Source organism: Arvicanthis niloticus, chromosome X, assembly GCF_011762505.2.
Source record: "Arvicanthis niloticus isolate mArvNil1 chromosome X, mArvNil1.pat.X, whole genome shotgun sequence".
NCBI classification, from domain to species: Eukaryota; Metazoa; Chordata; class Mammalia; order Rodentia; family Muridae; genus Arvicanthis; species Arvicanthis niloticus.
The window spans coordinates 112,345,056-112,363,174 of record NC_047679.1 but is presented as its reverse complement, the minus strand read 5'-3'; the positions used below and the strand labels follow the sequence as shown (position 1 = coordinate 112,363,174).

Below are 18,119 nucleotides of genomic sequence, written 5' to 3'. Positions count from 1 at the left end.
TAGGTTCCCAAGGCTGAGCTGGATCGTAAGCTTACAGTGCTTTGATAACAGCCGTCCCACTCACCCCCAACGTATAAACTATCAGAAACCAACCGAAGTGTGGCTGTCCATTAGCTTTCTCAAAGGCTTAGAAAAACAAGAGGAAGTGAATAACTCAACAACTATTTACTATGCAGTGAAACTACATGCAGACCTGGCTCTGGTCACCAAATAAATGGTAGTGAGAAGAAAGGGACTCCGAGAAATTGAGGTCACATAGCTAGTAAGCAAATAAGTAAATAAAGATAAATTCAGATAGTGGCAAATGCTATACAGAACTTCAAACAAAGTAACATGGGAAACTGGGGAGGGACCAGGCCTCTGTGGTCTTGCCATTTGAACTATGTCTTGGATATGAAGACTGAGATAATCTGGAGAGAAAATAGTCCAGATAGTAGAGACATCTCTGTTAGCCCTCACTACAGTCTTATAAAAGAAGTGCTCTTCTCATTCTCAGTTTAAAAATAAAAAAAAATTTTCTTTTGGAAGAGGCAGGAGGATCGCTACAAGTTCAGAGTAATATAATCTAATGTTGAGACTCTGTCTCAACCCCCCCCCCACACACACACACATACAGACAAGGGGGTGGAGGGGGAGGGGAATTGATTAAGAAAGCCATTCACAGCCATATACCTAGTAAGAAGCAGACTCTTCAAAATATCATGTTGTATATCATAAGCATAATACTCTTGTTTGTCAATAAAAGTTAATTTTTAAAGAAGAAAGCAGTGTTCAAGAGAGATGACTGAGTGGTTAAAAGCATTTGCTGCTCCTCCAAAGGACCCAAATTCAGTTTCCATCATCCATATCAAGCAAAAACCATCTATTACTTGAGCTCCAGGAGATCCAAAACCTCTGGCCTCCGTCGGCACCTGCACACACATGCCCACCCACAAACAGTCATGCACACATGTACACATAATTAAATATATTAAAAAATAAATCTTGACCTAAAACCAAGAATGCAATGTTGTAGCACAATCTTTCTCATTAATACAGGTGAAGTGCTTTAGCAGATGAATACAGATTTGGAGGGTCATCACCAAGAAAAGAAATTCAACTATGGTAACTAAAGAAACAGATTCATCTCAGTAACTCTTGCTCTTTTTGATAAACTGACAGGCTACAATCCCTGGAGGTCGGGTATGAATGCAACAAATATCTGTTACAATTATCTGATGGGTCAATCACTACATTAGATGTTGAGAATTTAATGGCTGATAAAATCCAACACAGTTTGATGTGATACAACCATGTAAAGTTACAGAGTTAGAGGCTGTAAGGCTATTCAAGCCCACAGGATGGGTTTGCACAAAGATATGAGAACCAGGACTGAGATCATTGGAAAAAATGCCAGGAGTTTATTCCAACCCAGTGGAGGCAGGGAAATGGGACAGATGATGATGGGAAACAATAAAAAGGGTAAGAAGGACATCAAAGAAGACAGAAGTGACCACAAAATGATGTGTGGCAAGATTGAGAGGACAGACAGATCAGTTCTAGTTGCCAGGGCAACAGGTAAACCAAGATGGAGTAAGCCTACAATTCATGAAATCGGGAACAATTGAGGAGGTTCTGATATGAAAGTTAGTTTCATTGAATTAAGATGAAGGAGATGGGCATTTTAGGCAGAGAGGATGCAAAGAGAACTGACTGTACTTTTCCCAGAAGCTATCAACTGCCAATAGCTCCACAGCTATAAATGGGACTTGGTGAGGCCCTCTCGAATTCATACTGGAATTTTAGCTAGCTTGATCTTGTTGGGGGGAGGGGAGTCTTACACATTCAGCCACAGCTGCTGTGAGTTGTGATGTGCAATAACCCCCATGCTCTCATGGATGGCCCTACCTCCCAACACACACGTATACACTGGCATCACTAAATGGACTCATCGGTTAAAAAAAATGAATATATGAACTTGGAAGTGAAAAGTGATAAAGAGATATGGGAGACTTCAGAAGTTTTGATTTCAAAAACTTACTGTAAACATGCATGAAATTCTCAAACAATAAAAGAAATGCATGTGTATAAAGAAATGCTGATCAGTAACCGTATTTTACATAACTTGACATCCCAGTTTAATTAAGCAATGTTTTTAATCTGTAATAAAAGTTGAGACATAGCTCTGGAAGAGCAAAAAGCTATCTTAACCCTGAGTCATGTCTCGAGGCCTTCAGCCCTGAGTTGTTAGTTGAGTAATTTAATTAGCTTGTGATAGACCACTCCAAAAGAATGTTTTCCTTCTTCATTGTGGTAATGCTCAGTTAATTCTCAAGGTGACAAGGTTGATAAACCTCCATAACATAGTGTTCAGAATGTTTGTAATAATAGTAAGAAATGCTTTGTTGCCATTAAAGGGAATGAATATGTTCACCTTAAATTTCTAGAAAAGCCAAAAAGGTCCACACCATTTGTTAGGATAATTACTTGTCAGATATTTAAGAATTAGAGCTGTAATGAGATGTTTCACCCATAAAAGGAGACTCCAAGTAATGGCCAATTGTTTTGTTCTTGGGCTGAGGATGCAGCTCGCCAGTCCTGGCACCATGAAAAAAAAAAAAAAAAAAAAAAAAAAAAAAAAAAAAAAAAAAAAAAAAAAAAAACCTCTCCCCAGAGACCTAAAACAACAAACCACATTTTAAAAATATTGCTAATTTATTTATTCTTTGGTGAAACTATATTTTTCATTGTGTAGAGTGCACACACACACATACATACATATATATGATAAGGGCAAAGATATTAATTGTGATGTATACACTCTTTTTATTACCTATGTGTACCACAGCAAATGGAGGTCAGAAGACAATGTTGTAAAGTCACTTTTCTCCTTCTTTCACCATGCAGATCCTGGGGATCATAATAAAGTCCTCATGCTTGACAGCAAGCAGCTTTACTCTCAGATCAGCCTAGCCTAGATTATGAAATCCAGTCTCGAAAAAAAAAAATTTTCCAAGTGATGTCCACCAAATAGTCAATTTTTCTTTTTAAATTAAAAAAACTACCATTTGTTTTTAATTTATTTGTATAGGCGGCTTCATTTTTGTGTGTGGGGGGGGTTTGTTTTGCTTTGTTTTGTTTTGTTCATTGGCTATTATATTTACATTTCAGATTTTATCCTCTTACTCCATTCCCCCCACCACCCAGGAACCCCCTATCCCATCCCTCCTCCTCCTGCTTCCATGAGGATGTACCCCCCACCTACCCCCTCCCACCTCCCCACCCTCGAATTCCCCCCCACTCGGTGTTCAGCCTTCATGGAACCAAGGATCTCCTCTCCCACCTATGCCCGACAAGGCCATCCTCCCCTACATATACAGCTGGAGTCATGGGTCCCTCCCTCTGAGCTCCCAGGCTGGTGGTTTAGACCCCGGGGAGCTCTGGTTGGTTGGTATTGTTGCTCTCCTCATGGGGTCCATATGGTATAGGTGGCTTCTAATGGACCTTGGTACATGTTTAGAGGTTAGGGGGAGGGGGAACTCTCCAGAATCTCTTCTGTCCTGTCTGGTTGATTAGAGAGCTCAAACTTGGGTCTTCAGGTTGGTGCCCAGAGCCTTTACCTTCTCTGCCACCTCACTAGCTCCCATCTGTTTTCTAAGCTTCATTTACATGACAGAACACAAGGAAACCCAGGGTGCTGGGCCCACCCCACAAGCAAAAGAGGGTCAGTAGTTTAAGAACAAATTGATGGAGCAGTAAGTTTCCATATCATTCCTACACCAACAGCCTGGGATAATTTATTATAGTCTCCAAGTCAAACTAAAGTAATCTCGGGGGTTGGGGATTTAGCTCAGTGGTGGAGCACTTGTGAAAAATACCCCTCCAATGATAAAAGATGCTCCCACACACTGAAGAAGGGAGGTTATTCAGGTTATAGAGCAAGTGTGCAGGAGATCCAGGCTGCCAAAGTTACTTTCAGTCTTGTTTTAACTTCATAAAAATATTTGATGACAATATTTTCCAACTGCCCGTGAAAGAGAACACTCTCCATTTGGAGGCTTTGCTACCACCAAACCCAGTAGGATGCTAGGTTGCTGGAGCCATTCCTTTTCTTTTTCTTTTCCTTCTTTCTTTTTTTCTTTTGACTTATATTTACTGTCATTGTAAATCATAACTATTGATCCGTTTAGCAATTAACTTTAAAAGTCAATGAAAATCAAGTCAGGACTAGTCAGGACTTCTGGTGTTCACATCTAGGGGAGAGGGAAGGGTTGGAAAGAAGACAAAGGAAGAGGATTGGAGACAGTTACCTTAGTTACTTTTTTGTTGCTAAGATCGAATGCCCTGAGGAAAGCAACTCAAAGCCAGAGTAGGCTGGAGAGATGACTAAGCAGTGAAGACCAAGGACTGGTCTTCTAGAAAGCCTGAGTTTAGTTCCTAGCACCCATGTTGGAACACCACATTCACCTGAAAGTTCAGCTTCAGGAGATCCAACACATTTTCTGGTTTCTGAAGGCACCTATGCCCATATGGTATACAATGCACATACACATAAATAAAAATAAAATTTCAAGACGGAAATGGTTTATTTTAGCTCACAGTTCAAGGGTAGAGTTTATCATTTCAAGGAAGTAAGCTACATGGTCCTAAGACCTTGGGGCTGCTCTCCCTATGGGAACCACAGTCAGCATGCTCAGTGATCAGCTCCTTTGTTCCCTTTTCTTCAGTCTAAGACCCAAACCCATAGTATGGTTCTTCACACAGTTAAGATAGATCTTCTCACTTCAGTTAACCTACTCTAAATAATCCCTCTCGGAAATTCTCAGAGGCTGACCTAATCTACATAATTCCTCATGGGCATGCTGCTGGGCTTGTGACTGTTGAGCCTGTCTAGCTGCCATGAGCATGACATGGCAGAATGTGACATATCTCATGAGGATGTGACGTGTCTCCTGATGTACAGTCAGCACACCATATCTTTTCCTCCTTTTGTCTCTTCCCAAATAATGATTTCACTTGTGTACAATGGAGACTGGAATATTCTACATAAGATGGGTGTGGCTCTTGCAAAATTTTTATGTCACAGGGTTACCATTTAAGTTAGGTGAATCTGTTACAACAATGTTTTGTGGTATGATGACACAAGGCCCTTTAAGTCCCTATACTATCTTTGACTAAAGTCAAAATTCCTCTTTGAAAACTAGGGATGTAATTCCGGTGCTAGAGTTCTTGTATAGCGTACTCAGAGCTCTTGGGTTGATCCTCAGCACTGCATAAAACGTGTGTGGTGGTACACAGTTACAATCCCAGCACTCTGGAGACCGAGGCAGAAGAATCCAAAGTCCAAGATGCCCCTCACCTACAAATCAAAATCGAGGCCAGTGACAAGCCTGGGTTACATGAGACTGTGTCAGAAAAGAAAATTGTCTCCTCCTCCCAGTGTAACCTCTCCATATGCAGATCTCTCCCCAACTCCTTCATCAACTGCAGTCCTCACCAAACCAAGTCCATCTCCTTTTAGCTCTCTTTGACTACTGGGCCTCTGAAAAGGGGTCTGCCCTTTCCATCCAAATCTCCATTTCCCTACAAGGTTCAGCTTCAGATTTACAAATACAAGGCATAGTGATGGGTTTTGAGGAGAAAGTTTAGAGTTCAGGGCAGCTAATGTAAAAACAAATTAATTCCACGTCATTTTTTGTTGACTGTGCTCCAAATGTCAGTCCTAGATGGACTTCTGGTATGCCAATGTGGCAGACCTGGGTTAAACACCTATCTGTTTCTACCAAAGGCACTAAGGATGCTAACCATTATTTTTAGCACCAACACACTCTTTGCTCATCTCAGAAAGACACTCATTCAACAAATATTGAACACCAGCTGAGACAAGTTACTGCTCAAAAGGTGGATAGATAACAATAATAAAACATGTCCTGACCTTCTAGGACCTTTTTGTCTGCTAGGAAACATGGTTCAGTATAATTTGTTCAAGTGTGGCAAAAATGAAGGATAAAAGACACCCAGGAAAGCATCCAGAAGGACCAGGCACTGTTGGTGTCCCAGCACGGAGGTATTAAGAGGATGCTGCTGAAGGGTAGGAAGTGTGCCCACAGGAGTAGGTTGCAACTGGTTAGGGAGGGCCTTGAGTGCCACATTCCAGAGTGAAGCCTTATAGCTATATAGACTTTTGTAAAAATTGTGTTTTCCAAGAAGCACTCAGGGCCACTAAAAGAGGGGCAGAATCTAGGTAAAAGATGTCCAGACAGCCTGAAAAGTCCATTGTAATGAGCCAGTGGCACACTGAGGGACTGTATTTGAGGACAGACATTAGGACGGAGGGCATCATTTTCATGCTCTCGCCTTTTTTCTTTCTCTTGTGATGACCCCTTCCTTCCCTCTCACTCTTGCTGACTTAGCCCTCTTTCTTCCTGAGGGCCCTGAGCAAAAGAAGCCAGGGTTCTGGGTTTAGGGTAAATACTAAAAATGTAAAACAGCTTCTAAGCTGGGTGTAGTGGTACACTTGGGAAGGTGAGGCAGGACAATCGGGAGTTTGAGGCTAGCCTGGGCTACATGAGACCTTGTCTAAAAGCAGAAATGAAATCCATATCTCTATTTCGTTTCTCATACCAATAAATGGCCTTTTATTTGGTCATGGACAGCTGCAGAGTCTAACCCCAACTGTAAGCTCAGTAATTATTTTAAGAGCTGTCACTGTAGCTGTAGCTCTGTAGCAGAATGCTTGCCTAAGCACACGGGCCTATGTTTGATCCTCAACACTGCTTTAAAAAAAGGAATCATTTTAGAGACAGGAAGTAAAAGAAACGACATACTCCAATCAACCTAGATGCCCTACCAAGTCTTATTTTACTTTATTTTATTTTAGACAGGGTTTTATGTAATCCAGGCTGGTCTTAACCTCTGCCGCAGCTTCTGGAGTGCTAGCATTACAGACAAAAGTCACCACACCCCGTCTTTTTACTACTTTTTTAATGCAAACATTTAGTGTTATGGAGACAGAACAAGAACTCTGAGTCAATTCTGGAAAATTCTGTGCTATCAGCACAAGGAAATGGTTCCCCTCTTCTGATGCAACAGAGTAAGCCAGGCTTTGAAAAACAGGCATCTGTGTGTTAGCTTTAAACAGAGATAACGTCCTTCGGGAGCCTTCCACTTCCGGTTCCCTCTTCTTCCCTCTACTCAGTAAGATAAAATTTGCCCCCAGGAGTGTGATCCCTACAGAGCCAGACGCAGAAAATGATGTCATCCAGACTTGCCAGAGCACTGCACTTTTAACAGGATTTCAGGACTTCCTTGAGCCAGTCACTCTGTAGGCTTGTTCATTTGAGGTTGTTGTTTTATTGTTTGGAATTTGTTGGGTTTTTCTTTTCCTTTGACTTTTTTATTTTTAATATAAATGGAGCAACCAGTCAACTGTCCGAACGAACGCACTTCCGCCTCCCTGAACACATTTGGCAGGGTGACATTGATAGATAGTAGAGTGTTTTTTCTTCCTTCTCTCTTTCCTAATTGGATGAGATTCCAGGAAAGTGGAAGAAGTGTTGAGTTAGAAACTAAATGTCTCTGCTTATATGGCCACAGGTTTTCTGTCTCCAAGTGCCTCTTCTTAAACTTTGTCAGTTCACCCTGAGTATAGAGCAAATTCCAGCCATAGCTAGGGCAGTCACACAGGAACCCTAAGGTGTCCCGGCGCTGTGGGCCTGGTTTGTGTGAAGATCGATCAATCACTTCTGGAATCTGAAATTTTTTTCAATTTAATGGGCAGACATTCTTAAGACAGTAAGAGGGAACACCTATTCAAGGCAGTGAGCCTGTGCATCTTTGACAAGGGAAGAGAAATGTTGAGATGTAGAGACATCAGCATTAATGAGTTTCTTAGCCTCATCTTGGTAGAGAGAGTGAAAATGTACGAACTCACTGGTTTCTCTGGTGAGAGCGTGGTGGTGGGAGACTGGCACATTCAAGAACTCCTCTCAATTTCCAAGGTTTTCCAGAAACTTTATTTAAAGCATTCATAACTGAGTTTAGAAAGTAAGATAGAAATTACCAAAGGACACTATCATTTTAGTTTAATCTGAAAGTTATATAGTTTACTGTACCTTTTAGCCTTGGATTGAACTCTGGGGGATGGGGGGGGGGTCTTTACAGATAACACAGTAGAAGCTTCCAGTTGTTTTCTTTCTGTTAAATCTGTAATCTGTAGTCGTCTCCTGGCTTTTATCTCTCTGAAGATTTCTGAATATTTGCAACCTAAAGAAAGTCCTGTCTCTCTAACTCAAAGCTTTTACACACAAGCACACTAAAAACCATGTATCATCAAAAAAACATTCCTACTTAAAATTAAAAATCCCAATGTCTAGAAATTTTTTGTAATTAAAAAAATTCAATAAAACTTAATTCCCTAATATCTACTTCCAAAGACCAAGTCAAAAATTGTTTTTTTTTTTTTTGTTTCCAAAACACATTTCCTCCAGATTATTCCAAATGCCTTGTAGAGCGTGATATCTCAAATTGAATGTTTTAGTCTAAGGGTGATTTATTTTTCTCAGCTGCACCCAAGACCCTGCTGCTTATAACCTCCCCTCCCTCAATAGCTACAGTTATTTATCAAGGTAATTTCTGACTATTACTGGGGTGGGGGGAGATTAAAAGAAAAAATTACATGTTGTTTTTTTAGAAAATAGCTGCTTTAAAACAGTATTTTAGGAGGGGAAGGGATTACAGGGTGTGCTTTTCTTTCTGGTTCCTAGTTGCCCCGTGAGAAATGCCTGACTCTCCTGTTGGAAGCTCCTTAGCATTCTGGTTAGTGAGCTGTGTCCCCCTTTTAATCCCAAAGTGACCTTCGGGCCACTATTTTAGGGCGATTTTTATCTCAGGTAGGCAGGAAGGGCCTAATACCTGAGAAGGCATTTGCAAAGTAGGGCTCACTACAAATGTCCCGAGAAAATCCTTGAGACACCACCATCTTTGAAAAAAATATTTGAATATTGTTCACTTGAGTAAATACTTAAGTCTGCCCTCCCTCACTTTCTTGGGCCTGTAGCCATATTACTCAGCCTCCAAGAATTCATCAATATTCAGCTGGCTCTCTTAATATGCTGATGTAGCAAAGAGGGTTTAATAAAGAAAGCTGTTGCCATTTTTCTTCAGAAGGCCTGTCACAAATTCATCTTTCATCTCCCAGCGCTGTAACCTTCTGGTATTTATGTAGGAAAATTAATGTTTATGTGCAGAAATCCAAACAAACTGACCTACCAGGCCGAACCTTTAAAAACCCAAAGAAAGCATCTCACTCCAAGGACACTGGAGCTTTCTGAATGATCTAGCCGAGGATTTAGACGCGTGTTCAGTCACGCCTGGCTAGTCGGTAAACTTTCAGTCTGGTCCACGAAGAGTTGTGAAGATATTAATAGAAAAATTGTAGGTCCTAATAATAGTTTTAAGTACCCACTGAAACTATCCAAAATCATCCTCTCAGAGAGAGAGAGAGAGAGAGAGAGAGAGAGAGAGAGAGAGAGAGAGAGAGAGAGAGAGAGAGAGAGAGAGAGAAAGGGAGAGAGCGGCGAGCTCTTTCCTGAAAAGAAAATCTTGGTCTGTAAAAATCTTTTTGGCTAATTTCTAGCCGCTCCCCCGCCCCCAGTTTTACAGATCCTGAAAGACTCTACTGTCGTCTTCTCGCCCCCAAACCCAGAAAGAAAAACAAATTAAAACAAAACCAAAAAAACGAAAATAAGCCCAAGTCATCAGTGTAAGGCCACGCGATTCCAGCAAAGCCTTGAAACTTTGCGATCATTCTCACAAAACTCGAGATTATGAGATCAACCTCGAAGAAGTATCACAGCAAAATACTGAAATATAGGGAGAGGTGAGCAGCGCAAGAAGCTGCAGCGCCGAGCACCGCGGAGTGCAGAGTCCGTGATTTTAGTGTCTGCCTGCCGTTTTCGCGCGTGTGCGCGGGTTTACCCGGTTTACGATTGCCCCCCTTTTTTTCTTGGCACCTGGTGGGTTTTGTTGTGGTTGTTCCAGCTCCCTCGTGCCGTTTCAAACTATCCCGCACACCTTGTACCCTCTGAAATAAAACTTAGGCTTGACACTGGGAGCATGGAGGACCCCGCGGCCGCACCGCAGCTACCAGCATGCCGCTCAACTGCTAAGATATTCGCGGACGCCCGGATGTCCTCGCTAGTCAATGGCGCCAAAGAACCCACTAAGTCCCAGACCAGACAAGAGGTGGCTGGAGTGGAGGTTTAGCCAAGAACTGCGAGGGCAACAGCATCTTCAGAGTCCCCAAGTGAACGCGCTAAGTAGCTCTCACATAGCGCCTTATGCCCAGCACTCCACGTGCCCCTGTGGCCCCTTTTGGTCATCTTCTGGAGCCCTGGTGTGTAGCTGCTGCAGGTCAGCGAAACCCATTGCCCTTTCTGTCCAAATCCATTTGAATTTACATCCCACCCCCTCAAAGATTTCTGCAACCCGGGAAAAGGAGGGAAGAAAGCAGCTAAGTTTTGTTTGTTGGTTGGTTTTTTTTTTTTTTTTTTTTTGGTTTTATTTTGTTTTGTTTTCTAGCATTCAGGCTCTATTTTATAAGAGATTTCTCCCAGGTTCTTTTTTCTTTTTTTTGAGTCTTTCACATAGCTCAGACTGTACTCGAACTTGCTATGTCGCCAAAGACGCCCTTAAACTTCTGCTTCTCCTGCCTCTCCTCCGTGTGCTGGGCTCTCAGGCGTGTGCTACCATGCCTGGTTTTTCCAGATTTGTGTTAATGTGACATTTTGCAAATATACAAGAAAGTTGCGAATGTAGTGCAATGATAGACTTTTGACTCCCCACCCAGATGCAACATCATAGGTTAGCTCCTTGAAATCTGTTCTCTCTCTCTCTCTCTCTCTCTCTCTCTCTCTCTCTCTCTCTCTCTCTCTCTGTGTGTGTGTGTGTGTGTGTGTGTGAGGCATCATTTGAAAATCGTGGCCACCTTTACACTCCATCTGTTTACACTTGGGCACAGTTCTTGTAAGAACCTGGACTTCCTGCTATTTACTTCAATACAATTCTCATACCTCCCTAGTAAACAGTGCTGTCCCTAAGAATGTCTAACATATAGAAGAAAGACTCCCCTTCTTTCCCTACTCCAGACTCAAAACTTAAGTCATAAAGACTTTCCTTCTTGGACTGGGCATATATATAAACTTATTCCCTGCCTCGGTGTCATGCCCACCCCCAAAGTGGACCGCCAGGACCTAAGGGAGTCCTCTACCTGAGGGAGACTTTGGCAAAGTGGCCAGAGCGCAGAAGATTCAACCGAGCCTGGAAACAAACGCTCGCTGAGCAGTCCCCTCCTGCATGCAGTCTGAGGGTCCCTTGTTGCCTCATCCTGTTTCAGACACCCCCAAGAAAAACAGTCCCAAGAGTCTTGGCTTAGTCGCCCTGTACCCTCCTGGCAGCCCTGAAGACTTGGGCCCTAGTGACTTTAGAGTGTCATTTGTGGCGTGGGTCTTTGAGCTGGAGCTTGTGTCCTTGAGTTTGCTTCCCTCCCCCCTTTCCCCTTTCTCCCTGGTTTTTGTCTCCTGCACCCGCGGCTTTGAGGCTCTGTACGTGGCCACTCCAGGCTCCCCGTGTCCTTCCCGGCCCTCCCTGGCTGCGGGCCAAGGCTGTGGCGCTGAGCGCCCGCACGGCCTCCCCCTCCCCCCTTCCGCCCCCGGGCCTCCGAGGGAGCGGGCGAATGGCTGGGCGGGGCGCGGAGCGGCGCCTGGCCACGCCCCCCGGGCCGGCTTTTTCTAGGGCTGCTGCGGACCACTGGGCGCTGGCTGCTCCCGCTCGCCTCTTGGGGTGCGCTAAGCTCCAGCCCAACTCTGCCAGCTCCGCCAGCTCCAGCACCGCTCCAGCCCGGTTCCAGCCCAGCTCCAGCCCGGTTCCAGCCCAGCTCCGGTTCGTCTCCGCCACGCCTCTCTGTGAGCCCCACGAACCCTAGTTCCCCGCTGTCTGTCCCTCGGTCCCTCGGTGTCCCGCAACCTCGCGCCCCCCCCAAATCCCCGCGACCCGCTCTTCTACCCTCACAACCTCGCCACACCCCTCCGCCCTTTCTCTCTCGCTCTCAGTCTGTCCGTCTGTCTGTCCGCCTCCCCGCCCGCCTTTTCCTTCCTCTCTCCAGCTTCCCCGTCTTGTTTTCTAGGTCGATGCTGTGGAGCAGCTTCGCAGGAAAATCCCAGAAACCTTTGCAAAAAGCTTACAATGAAATTTAAGAAGTTGTACGATTTCGGCGCCATTTTCGAGTGGAGAGGTGACTTGGGGTCTAAAAAAACGAGGGGGGAAGGAGACTTTTTGGCCCACCTTCCCCCCCACCCCCACTATGACTCTGGTCACTAACAGACTGTAACAGATGCGGGGATAATTCTGGATAAAAAAGTTCTGCGTAGCTCTGGGTGGGGGGGTGGGGATGGAAAGTGAGTTCGGGGGTTGGGGAGTGGGGGAGAGGACAGATCTTTAAAATGTCTAGTGAGTGAGTGTGGGCAGGGAACTTCTCAGAAGACGGATTGAGAAGAGTAAACGGGGAGGGGTGGGGAGAGAAAAATGAGTGAGGGGTAGCAGCAGGCTGTCAGCCTCACCAGGGTGGGGAGCAACTAGTTTTGACAGACTGTAATGGGACTTTGGGCGACTCATTTGTAAGCAGTAAAGAATGTCCTGGAAAGAAATGTAAAATTCGTTTTACGTTGTCTCTCGCTAATTAAAACTTTTCAAGGTTGTTAGTTTTTTCCAGTGTGAAACTCGACATTGGAAAAGTTAAGCTCCAAGGTGCAGGAGGACGTGTGCATCGTGTTTTGGGTGTGGGGGCTCATGGCATCTGCAGCATTAAAAGACAAAACGTTCTCAACTGGGAAGAGAGGAAGAGGCGTATTCTTTGGCTCTTAAATCATTTGGCCAAACACGTCGCAGTTCTGAAGTGGGTGGGGCCATGGCAACCCTAAAGTATTGATTCTTTGTCTATTGTATCAGCGAATGACCCTCTCCAGAAGTGACCAGACGCCTCTTTGTGCTCTCCTTTCATAAGTAAAGTTAAGCCCAAGGGGAAATACATAAACCCAGGGAGTGAGATGGCTTTTTAGGGATATAAGTCGTTGTAGAGTGACTGGGAGAAAAGAAATTGATGAAGTAAAATCTAGAGATGAATTTGGTTTCAGTGTATTCGTTAACCAAATGATCTAGGAGGACCTTCTTCGTCTTTGATGATCTTACTTCGAATGAACTTTTGTTTTTATAAGTAGCCAACTAAGGAAATGTTAAATTAAGAAGGAACATAAAATTGGGAGAAAGTTACGTACATTCAAATATAATTGTACCTTTTACTAAACATGTTTTTTTTTTCTCTCCTCTTTCTTAAAGGTGACCATCGAAGGTTTTTTCTCAACAATTCCGTGTCCATATAAAAATGACTTGTAATATAGCCAAGAAAAAAAAAAACCCGGAATTTTCATTCCAACTTAAGGAGTGGGGTTGTTATTGTTAACAGCTTTATTTATCATGACCTTAGCAATGCATTTGTTAGCTCGGGATGATAATCTGTTATGCTAGAAATTTTGTACTTAGTTTAATTACATACTCTGTATAATTAATTAATTAATTAATAGGACCTAGCATTCATTGTACTAGTTTCGAAAAACTGACATGATTTTAAATGAAAATTTAGGAAATTTGAAGACCTTAAATTTCTGTTTATGTACACAGAATGTATTTTTACTTTCAAAGGCACTATATAGTTTTATTGTTTTAGTTATTAGGTTTGTGGTTAAGGACTGAAGGATGTTTTTTTTGGGCTTTCTTGAGTGCTTTGTTTAAACAAGGAAATGAATGTAACTTATTGCTCATGTGTGTCCATTTTGAAAAGCAAACAGTGGAAGCTAAGGAGTTGATCATTAAGGAGCACGCACAGTGCCGGCCATTTCAAGACATGCGTGCTGGTGGAGTTGCTTAAAGAAGGAGTGATTTGTATTTAATATCAAGTATTTAAGGATGTCATTTATTTAAAGTTCTTGATTTGTGATTTGATGTTGATGATGATAAATGTAAATTAGTTTATAAATAAGGTTGATTAGCCAGCAATGTATGAGAACATCCAGGAATGTATGTTTCATCTAGAACATGCCTATAGTATTCGGTAAAAACCAACTGGGACTGCCCAGAGGGGTTTTTTTGCTTAGCAAAAGTTCCTTGCATCGATTTCCAATAAATGACCAAAACCCAGGGGCAATAAATGAGACTTATACAAGGCAACAGGAAGTTTCATCAAGACTTTGGAGCTGGCAAGAGTGATCCAGATGTTACCAAATTGTCTCAGTTTATTTAATCCCACTTTTCATCTACTTTCTGAGGTAAGCATCTCCCCCCACCCCACTGTCCACCATAACCCTGCTTTCACCAGTGCACCCTTTGCCTCATCAGCAGATCCTGGAAATCAAGCAAATTTCTAAGAAGTATTAGTTTCTAAGAAGCCCACCAACTTGGAATGATATGTCCTAAGAGGGGAAACATTGTACTTAATTCTCACCAAGGGGCAGGGCAAACAGGGACTCCCCCCCCCCCTCACAGAGACTTTCTTCATTTGCAGGTACCCCAGAGCGGCCCCCACCCTCGTTGGCTCCGAAGGGATGCAGCAGCAATTCATGTTTTGGAGTAATGCCAAGGTTCAAAACATGAAGCGCTGCAACACCCCTTCGTGGGGAATGTAGAAGGTGGGGTCCTGCACAACAGACCTGTGTGGGTTCTACTAAAAGCCCTAAAGCAGGTAGGTGGGAGGGCAGGGGTTTGTCTGTCTCTTCAGTCCATCCTTACTCTGGCAGGGCCTTAGTCTAGTGAGGGTCACTACACAGTTCAAGGGCCTGGGTGGGGGTGAATAGCATGCTGGCCACTCACTTAGGAAGGAACAAGGTATCCTGCACTCAGCCCACCACACTCAGTCGTGCCCTAGCAGCGGGAACAGTACTGCAGTGAGTGTTGGTGCCCTGGAGTATTGTTTCCGCTGCCTGGGTAAGGCTGGGACTTTCACATGGGCATAGTCACCAGGTAAGTTTCGGTCCATCGCCTGCAGCATAGGCCCCAGTGAGAGGGAGACTCCAGAACAGCTCCAAAGTAGAGTTGCAGACCTGTGAATATGTGCCTGGGTGTGACAGAAACTGTTGTTAGCACCTCATTCACTGCGAGGTAAAAGTGAACTGACTGGGAAACAAAGCACTTCCTGATCACCTAGTAGAGTGCCACCCACAAGACAGACACAAGAATGTTTGCCTTAAGTCTTCAACAACAAAATGGGGAGGGGGTCCCCCAAAAGGAATAAGAAGGGTTCTGAGGGTGGCCAGAAAGGATGACTTGAGGCAATCCCCATTTCTCTCTGCAGTTCCCACTGAAACCTTAGGTCCAGCGTGGAAAGGACTTAAGAGGTTAGAAAAGATAAAGGTGCCCGTGGGAGTGTCCCTGGATCTTGCCTTGTTGGTGGGGAACCCCAGGTGGTACAATGAGAAGCTCTTTTATCCCCCTTTCCCAAAGTCATCACACAATTCTACCATGGCAGTGGGGAGTGGGGACATGGGCCCACCCTTGTCACTGCCTAGAAGCCTCTGAGAAAATGGCTGCTTCCGTGACATCCCAAACTCTGCTGTGGCTAATCATGGCGCCTCCGTTTCCCTGAGGAGCCCTTTGAGCCTGAAGTGAATAAAAAAACAGGTCAAGAGGCGCCTGGGAACTGGAGAAGAGTGTTAACTTCTGGAGCAAGACCTTACTTATCCTGTGAAAATCACTTTACATAATCTGGAGTATGGGCATGTAAAAGACTTGGAAAATGGAGTGTGGGTGAAATCGTGCTGCTTTGTCTTATTAAAAAGAAATAAAATACACATACACACACTCTACTGGTCTGTATGAACTGCCTTGTGATCTTCCCCAGAGACTGGGTGCAGACCCCCATAAAATTTACAGTTAGAAGAGGCCTTGTGAGTCTGGGAGTCTAGCTCTAGCCACCAAATGCCTTTCTCCCAGACTCCCTTGCGTTCGAACAATGTGTGGGAGGTGGTTTGGGTCCCTTTGGGCCCCCAAGGACCCCCTGGCTCCCAGGAGCACTGAGACCCCATGGACGTCAGCTAAGCCTTGCCCCCATCCCCTCCTTGGCTTCTTGAAGCCACGCCCCCAGCTCCTGCCTCACCCCTCCCCTTGGCAGGGCCCCTCTGGCCTGGAGTCCCCAGGACAAATGGCTAACAGGTTCAGGCGCCCGCGTTCCTATGCACAGGGTTGGGGGAGGGGCACTTTGAGACTTCCCATTCTCCCTCACCAACTTCCCTTCTCCCTTTCCACTGTTCAACAGGGCTTTGCCTTATACCAGAGGAAGAGCGCCGGGGCGCACTGAAGGCGCCCACTCATCCAGAAGGATCTGGCCTGCGCCATCTGGCTGCTTCCAGTGGGTGCCTGCGAGACTCAATTCAGGTGGGTTGGGGACTTTAGGGAAGAGAGCAGAGGAACAAACGATCCAGGTTTAAGGCCATTGACTTTCAGAATCTGAGATGCCATTAGCCCAAGGTGCCCGAGGGGGCCAAAATTGAGCTCATCCACATAGCACCTGGCTGCGTGGTGCCCTTTTCTGCAGATCAGAAATGCTCTTCGCACCTTTATTGGCCCAGTCGAAGTTATAATGTGCTTAGATTTTCTTCCAAGGGCAAAATGTGAATAAAGCAATATTTTAGCCAAACACTTCTGTGTCAATTAAGAAGATGGCAATTCGTTCCAGATTATAAATTCTCTTTAACAACTCCCTAAGGTATTCTTTTAAATTGTTTTTTCAAACGTTGCTAAATGCGCATCATAATGTGTGAGAGACTTGTATAAAGTGATTCAATTTATGGCCGGCTGATTAATTGATCCTCCATTACCACATTCAAAAAGGTACCTTTCCATTGTTTTCTCTGATTTTTTTCCCAACACATGTTATTTGTTAGTGAGGAAGCTGTGTGCACGTGGCATTGTATAAAGTTTATTAGACAGGCATGGCTCTTAAAACTATGAAAAGCTTAGCCTGGCTCTAAATCTAAACTTTGACATTTCTACAAGTTGTAGGACAAGATATTCAGATTATTATGATACACTAGAATTGAACTTAATTTTGTAACAATTTTAATAACAGGAATACTTCTGAAGGCATCTTCAGCTAGCTGTACTGGTTTTGTTTTCTTTTCTTTTTTTTCCAACAAGGGAACACTACATCAACAATCTTGGGGATGTGGACACAGAAGACTCCTGTTTCAAGAAAGTACAATCACCTTCCAAAAACTGTAACTTATATGCATTTTACCACAGTAGATATTGAAAACCACCCAACCGGGGGGGGGGGGTACAGTATAATCAATCACTAGTATGCCTTTTAAAATTAATATTGTATGCCTTTAAAAATGTTACTGGAAAGTGTTTTATGATCTGTAAGTCAAATAATCCAGTCCCATCATTTTATTCTTCCTGCTATTCCCCACAATCCAGGCTCCTTTGTTCCAGCTGGCTTGTAAACTTGTTTTTTCCACCAAATGAGTCAGTCATGATAGGAGTGTCAATTGATTTGAACAGATGTGTGTCAATGTTACTTGGAAAAACTAGATGCCAATAACCAGGGCCACAGAAAAAGTCAGTAATTTTAACTCTGTAAAACATTTATGCATGCACATAGACAAGGACAAAAGTCGAATCCTAAACAGGAAGACATTTGGATATACAGCAGTGCTGGGAAACCAAATAATTGTATGTTGCTTTTGATGTCCATTCACATGGGCAACTGTCCAATTAAACAAAAACCCAATAAGGACTCTGCAACGCCCATTGTTTTGCTGATTATTCTGAAGCACCATACCTGTCAATCCATTGAGAAGGAGGGAATAGCAAGGGACTGGGTTTGTTCCACAAATCCTGGGAAAAATACATGATGAGTCTACAAGACAGAAATTAATTGACAGGCAGCTTTCCTGAGAGACAGTGCAGGATAAAAAAAATACAGATAAGTTCAAAAAGTATGCTTCTGGAAGATCAGCGAATACATACTGATAGAGATGGAAAGACTTGAGCTGTGGGCTATACCAAGTTAACATTAATTTCTAGAAATCTAT

At 43.7% G+C, this 18,119-nt stretch overlaps 1 long non-coding RNA gene across 1 annotated transcript; it reads left to right on the top strand.

Moving 5' to 3' along the window:
* Positions 1-11,785: 11,785 nt before the first annotated feature.
* LOC143435485 (uncharacterized) lies at positions 11,786-15,885 on the top strand. Its single transcript, XR_013105827.1, has 3 exons — positions 11,786-11,942; positions 12,164-12,271; positions 13,372-15,885. It is a non-coding gene; the product is annotated as an uncharacterized LOC143435485 (long non-coding RNA).
* Positions 15,886-18,119: the final 2,234 nt, after the last annotated feature.